We start from the raw sequence: 7419 nt of genomic DNA, 5'->3' as shown, positions 1-7419 counted from the left end.
ATATCCTCTTGGTGGTTTTATTAATGAGTATGCAGTATCCTTCTCTATCTAAATTAGTTTTGTTGAAGTCTGCCATATCAGGTATTAGCTACACCTGCTTGCTTCTTGGTTCCATTTGCACAGTATACTTTTTTCCTCATCTTTTTCCCCTTAGATGACATCTGTACTTGGTGGTGGGGTATGTTTCTTGGATAGAGCAAGAAAAATGCAACCCGTTTTCTATTTTTAGTCTATGTCTTTTTTGTTAGCAAACTAAGACCATGAGTTATTAATGAGAAGTGGTAATTAATTTCCATTATTTAGTTGTTGTGGGTCCCTCCATCAGTTTTAATTACTGTCTGTGATAATTTATTAATTGTAATGTTTTGAACATAGTTATTTGCCTTCTCAGACTAGTCCCTTATATAAAGCTGGGTTGGTGGACATAAATAGCTTAAATTTTTTATTATTAAAAGTTTTTCTTTTGCAGGGTGATGGTGATGCATGCTTTTAATCCAACACTCAGGAGGTAGAGGCAGGTGGATCTGTATGAGTTTGAGACCAGCCTGGTCTACAAGAGCTAGTTCCAGGACAGCCTCCAAAGTCACAGAGAAACCCTGTCTCAAAAACAAACAAACAAAATCCAAAAACAAACAAAAAGATTTTCTTTCTCTGTTGATTGCAATTGGTAGTTTTGCTGAGTATAATAGTTTTGGTCTCTTAGAAATTGTAGAACATCTTCCCATGCTCTTTTGACTTTTAGAGACTCCAATGAAAAGTCAGTTAATATTCTAACAGGACTACCTGTTCCTATGACTTGGTCTTTTTCCCATATATTTTTAAATATTCTTTCTTTGTTCTGCACATTTAGTGGTTTGATTATTCTGTGTCAGTGGGAGCTTCTTTTCTGGTACTATTTTGAGTTCTGCACACTTCTTGTAACATGACAGGCATTTCATTCTTTAGATTGGGAAAATTTTCTTCTGCAATTTTATTAAATATATTTTCTGCTTCAACATCAGTTTATTTTCTTCCCTCTATACGTATTATACATACATTTGGCCTTGTTATAGTGTCCCAGAGTTTGTAGAAGTTTTGGACCTATATTTTTTAGATTTAATGCTTTCTTTGGCTGAGTACTGTATTTCCTGTACCTTGCCTTCATGACCTAAATTCTATCTTTCATATCTTTTAATCTGTTTATGAAGTGTACATCTGAGTTTTTGTTTGACATACTGATTTTTTAATTCTGTTTTATTTCAGTTTGGGTTTCCTTAAGTTCTATTTCATTCTTAAATTATACTTCTGTGTCTTAAGTTGTTTTTATTATTTAATTCAATTAACAGTTTGTCATCTTCATTAAGTCATTTATTTATATGTTTTTACAGCCTTTGAACATATTCATAATTGATATTTTATGAAATAAGTCATTGTCTTATGACATAACAGTTTATGCCCTTGTCTTATGCTTCTACTAAATTGCTTTCCTGAGGATCTAACAAAACATAGTCTGGCTTTTGGAAAAGACATATTGTCTTGGTTATTCATGTTTGTGTTTCTGTGCTGGGGTTGGTATCTGGAGTTAAAATGTTTGAGGTACTTCGTTTGTGTAGATATCATGTTTTTGTAGGGTGGGTATTCAATTTGGGGAGTTGATCTTTCCCTATCTGGGTCTTATGAAAGTGTGGAATCTGGTGAGTCCTTGAATTCTAGCCAAGGTCTACAAGTCAGGAGATAGGCCAGAGGAGAAGGCTGAGAGTGATGGTGGAGAAGGACTAGAGGGATACTGGTTTTACACCAAGAGGCAGAGACCCTAGGGGCTGAAGGTAGGTTGAGAGGAGAGAGCAAGTCTGGAGACCCTGGAATGGAGGACAAGAAGTGGAATGAAGGTTCCCCCACTGGAGGCCCAGTCTTAGTGTATCAAGGTATCTGATTTTGGAAAGTGCTCATAGAAGATAATTGTTTGAATTAATTTTAATATAAAAATGTATGCCATCGAGACAGTGGCTCCTTTACATATACTTTCTCAAATACATGGAGAAAACCCAGAAACAATATAAATACTTTTTAGTAAGGGAAAGGCTAAATAAATTATAACACTTCACTATATTGGTACAATATACAAGTATTAAAAACAAGGTAGATATTATACTTAAAAGAATAATATAGACATTTATGCATGAAAATGTATGCATGCTGCGACTATAGTGATGGAAGAAGAAGTTGCAGAAGAATATAGTCTGGAAATATGCAAAAACTAAACCAATCCCAAACCTGAATACACACATTAACATATATGTGGAGAGTTTATGGGAAGGTGCAAAAGTATTTTTTAATGTTCTTAATTCTGAGAAAATACAGATGCAGGGCTATGAGGCTGATGGGGCCCTACTCATCCTAGGAACTTTTAGTTTGAATACCTTAGCAATTACTTTGTAAAAATAAATTGCATGAAAACTTTTTGTTGTCTAATGCATACATTAATTTAAAGCATCTATCTTAGATGTAAGAATAAATCATATAGTAATTTTCTAAGTGTGGTAACATTTAATTTAAAAACACATATGGTAGTTGTATTGAAAAATCCAGCATATCATCTAATGGCTAGAACTTAGAGGGTACATTCAGACAGAATTACATTTTAAGTATTAGTTTACAAGAATTACATTTCATTATTTTTCCAAATAAAATTTGGTTTCATTATTTTTTCTCCCTTCTTCATCACCTTCCAATCCATTATTGAGAGATTTTTAAAATACATTGACTTGCCAAAAAGGAAACTCTTTTGTAATTTTGTTTCCATGGTGGCTAATTCAAAGTATCCAGTAGAATGTCCAATAACTGCTAACACCAACAGTATGATTTCTTTTATTACTATTTTTTTTTACATTTTAGAGGTATGGGTGTTTTGTCAGCATGTGTCTCTGCACACCGCTTGTATTCCTCATCCTCACGGAGGTCAGAAGAGGGTGCTGCATCTCCTGGGATGGAGTCACACATGTTTTTCAGCTACCAGGTGAGGCTGGACCAAACCTAGGTCCTCTGGAAGAGTAGCCAGTGCTCTTAACACTTGAGCAATCTCTCCAGACCCCGCCTTCTTTTATTAATACAGTACTGTCCTTTCCAGAAATTTCAGTGAGTTGTAACAGGAAGAAATAAATTCACAAATGGTACCTGTCAGTTATGATTTGTGTACTGGTTAATTTCGGTCAACCTGGCACAAATATGAGAAGAGGAAATATTGACTGAGGAATTTAATCCATCAGATAGGCCTGAAACTATGTTTGTGGGGCCATTTTCTTAACTTCTAATTGATGTGTAAAGGTTTAGCGCATAGTGGGCCATGAATTCCTAGGAAGGTAGTATGTACTATGTAAAAATATAATAGCTGTGCAACAAGCCAGGGAAGACAGGAGGAAGCATTCCTCCACAATCTGCTTCAGTTTCTGCCTCCAGGATTCTTTGAAGTGTTAGGGAGAGGCTCTCTCACCTTCATAATCCAGCTCAAGGAATAGAGAGTGCAATACTGACCAGCTCCTTAGTCTTTGTGTCTAAACCCTCACCCCCTCAAAGTGTATCAGCTCTGTTATCCTGTATTGGCTTGGTCTGATTTTGAAAATTGCATATTTTGTTTCATGTGTGCACATGTATGCATTTCTACTGAGGCATGAGGTTCCTGGTTCAAAGTTACAGGTCTGGTCAGCTTTCATAGTAAATACAAGCTCATTCTCTAAGCATCCGTGCCAATTAGAATTGTTGTCATCAATATAGGAATGCTTTGTGTTTGAAAGAGATAAGCCGTTCTATAACTTGGCTACAAGACACAGGTATCTGACAGGTGCTGCGGGTCTTAATGGAAGATGAAGCAGCAGTCACAGGGAGGGAGTAAATATTCTGGACTCTCTCCTCCTTTCGATCTTTTGCCAATGATCCCAGACTGGCTGAAACCAAACAGACTCAGAGGGTGAAGGATGAGTGATGCAGTACACAGAAGCCAGCCTCTCAGAGCAGGGTCAGGCAAGAAACTGGGTTTAACGAGTTGGAAGAGTACTCATCATGCAAACAAGCAGGATGTCTCAGTGTTGGAACAATCTTTAAAAACCTTGAACTAAAAGATAAAGGGAAAGGATACAAACAGAGCTATGTCAGACCTGGGACAAAGAAGGACAGAGGAAGAGAATGATTAAAAAGTAAAATAGTGGGGTGGGGCACAGTGTGTGGCCTCATTATGTAAGATAAAGTACAAAATAAAAATTACCTGGAGGTATGAGGAAAACATGTTTCCCTTCATCACCTCCCAGGAGGCTTGATTAGAGAAGCTGGCATGGGTCCTGGGTACTTTTGGATAAGTATTACCTGGGCCTGTCTGTAGAATCAGGTTGAACTGCAACAGTGAGGTGAGTCCCAGCTTTCTTTGATCACTGTGAACAGCAAATTCAGTGTCAGCTGAGCCATTGAGGAGAAGCAGCTGTGTCCTGGCATTCTTTACAGGCATCCTGGTCAGTTCTGTGTCAATGTGACATTCTCAAATAGTTATTTGAGAAAAAGGAAGCTTGACTGAGAAAATGAACCCCAGCAGAATGGCTTGTAGTGCATTTTCTTGATTGATGACAGATGTAAGAAAGCCCAGCTCACTGTGGACAGTGTCACCCCCTGAGCTGGTGTTCTGTGTTTCATAAGACAGCAGGCTAAGCCAGCCATGCAGAGCATGCCAGTAAGCAGCACCCCTTTATGGCCTCTGCAACAGTTCCTACCTCTAGATCTTTGCCCTGGCTTCCTTTAGTAGAATGCATTCTGAGGGTTGTAAGCTAGAATAAAACCTTTCTTTCGCTGTGGTGGTTTGAATAAAAATGCCCCCATATGCTCATATATTTGAATGCTTAATCACCAGAGAGTGGAACTATTTGAGAAGGATTAGGAGGTGTGGACTTTTGGAGGAGGTATGTCACTGAAAGTGTGTTTAAAGTTTAGAAAGCCAAGCAGGCCCCAGTGTTTCATCTTCTCTGCCTGCTGCCTGTGAATCAGCATGTAAGGCTCTCAGCTATTGCTCTAGAACCTTGTTTGCCTGCTTCCCATCATGATGATCATGGATTAATCTTCTGAAACTGTGAGCAAGCCCTCTGTTAAATGCTTTCTTTTGTAAAAAATGCCTTGGTTATCATGTCTCTTCACAGCAATAGAACAGTAACTAAGACATCATCCAAGTTATATCAGGGTGCTTTATCACAGCAGTAGAAATCCTAGCTAAGGCAAAGGCAAACGTGAAAACTGGTACTAAATGGAGAGGCGGCACTAACACAGGTGATTTCCATGAGACTACCTGACTGAAGTTTAATGAGGTCTAGAGAATTTAGTCATACTTCTAGAATACACTTGTAACGTAATCTACTTTTTTATAGTATTTCTTGCTCAACATATAAAATTCTAGTGTTCAAAGCACTTAACATTCCACTAACATGTGAGCAAAGGCACATACTGAAGGCATGTTCTATGATGTATCACAGTCACTCAAACAAGACATGAAGCATGTGAAATTCACATCAGTCTTCTTACCGCCATTATCTAAACTCTTGTTAATTTGAGACAGGGTTTCCTGTAGCCCAGGTTGGCCTGGGACTCAGTATATAGCCTAGGGTGACCTTGAACTCTGATTCTCCTTCCTCCACCTCCCAAGTTCTGGATTTGATTTAAATCTTAATAGCTACTTCTTTCATAGGTTTGTCCCAAAGATTTTTCCCCAGTTCTTTCATTAAAATATAGCTATTAGACAAGAATCAACTTTAAAGCAGTAGTTTGTATTCTGAGACTTATTTTTGTTTGCTCTTTCTAGTATTGATTTTAAATATCCTCAATAACATTGTGGAACTATGAATAAAATTCAAGCATTTACTTTGTAAATTATTAGAGGCATTGTAAAAGATAAACTGTACCAGTATTTCCTGAGCACATTTTAAAAATAGAACTGAGCAGAAGTAATTATTTTGGGAAAATGGAAATGATAATGGAGAGATTAAGATCAAGATTAGCATGCACATGAATGGCAACTATTGTGTTTCACACACAACTCAACTGTTTCTAAGAACAAGATAAAGTAAGACACAATCTTCATTGTGGAGAACAGGTTCAGAAAACAGACAAAACTTATCTCAGAAATATTTAATAAATATCTACTAGGTGGTTAGGCAGGCAATTTGCTAGGTGTTGAGGCTACTGATAGAGCAGGCCAAGGGAAAGGTTTACTGTCTCCGTATTTAATACCTTCCCCCCCATACACACTAAATCACTAACCAGAGAAGAAACAAAGTATCCTGTGCTGCTTGTTTTCCTGTGCCTATGACTCTTAGCTGAAGAACAAAGAAGGGCTTACAAGCCAGAAAAACAGCTCTCAAGTTTAAGGGAAGGTAAAACATGCAGTACACTGTTTTTTTTTCTTTTAGGGTGGAAACAAGGTGAGTGTAAAAAAAAAGTGGAAAGTACACAACTTCTGGTAAAAGACAAAAGTTTATGATCTGATTTAGAGCAGCTAAGGCCTGGCCATGGCTCACTCTCATGATCTCTGCTACTCAGGATGCTAAGGCAGGGGCCTCCCAAGCTCAATGGCTCAGCCACTGGTGATCCAAGGCCACAAACCCAAGGGTACCATTTTGACGCACAGGTATTTCGGGTAACATGGTACTGAGGAAAAGAAACACTCACTTTTTTTATAAGGACCAAGAAAACTTCTCTTTTTGCCACAAGTACAGACCTGATGTGCAAAGAACATTATTCAGACACAATAAATGTACAGTTAACTTCAGTTTAATGACTCTTAACACTAGGGGTTGGAGGGTGTTTTTTGGGAGCAGACAGGGTCTCACTATACAGCCAGATTTGGTCTGAGACTTGTGACCTTCACTGCTCCACCTCCCAAAAGCATAGACTGCTGGTGTATCTCACCATGACTAGTCACACAATAAATATTCTGCCTCAGGCACGGCAAAATCTGTTGAAAGAAATTTACCAGGCAACTTTCATGCATCAGCACTGTGCTGGTTTAGTGTATTATTCCTTATACTCTAAGGCATGTTTCAGGTGCTTCTATTCATAACTCTCACATTTATACATTATCATTTAATAATTGCTTATCTGAATTAATGGCTTAGGTTAATTACCTCAAAAAAGTTGTCCCTTAACAACTCCTCCTTTAAAAGGGGTGGGAAGCAGGGAGAGAAAGTTAAATTTAAAGTCTAATTACTGAAGACAAGTATCAAGGCATTTTGGGTTTTGTACAAAGTCAAGGACTTCAGGTAAAAATCAGCCTCAGGGAACACTAGCCAGCTTTGCTTTTAGCCTCGAGGTCATTAACGACTCAGATATGTGCGAAACTGAGGTTATTTTGAATCAGAGCTCCACTGCAGTACAGGCTCGCTTGAACACTTGGCCACCTCCTGTCTCATGTCT

The 7419-nt window shown here is 38.1% G+C and overlaps 1 long non-coding RNA gene across 1 annotated transcript; it reads right to left on the bottom strand.

Annotated features, from left to right (window-relative positions):
* Positions 1–6461: 6461 nt before the first annotated feature.
* Positions 6462–7397, bottom strand: LOC121138603. The gene is made up of 2 exons (XR_005875538.1): positions 7131–7397; positions 6462–6961 (listed from the first exon to the last, which is right to left on the bottom strand). It is a non-coding gene; the product is annotated as an uncharacterized LOC121138603 (long non-coding RNA).
* Between the last annotated feature and the right edge of the window lie 22 nt (positions 7398–7419).

This window comes from Mesocricetus auratus, unplaced genomic scaffold (genome assembly GCF_017639785.1).
Source record: "Mesocricetus auratus isolate SY011 unplaced genomic scaffold, BCM_Maur_2.0 scaffold_2739_pilon_obj, whole genome shotgun sequence".
NCBI lineage: Eukaryota > Metazoa > Chordata > Mammalia > Rodentia > Cricetidae > Mesocricetus > Mesocricetus auratus.
This window is presented reverse-complemented; position numbering and strand designations above follow the sequence as displayed.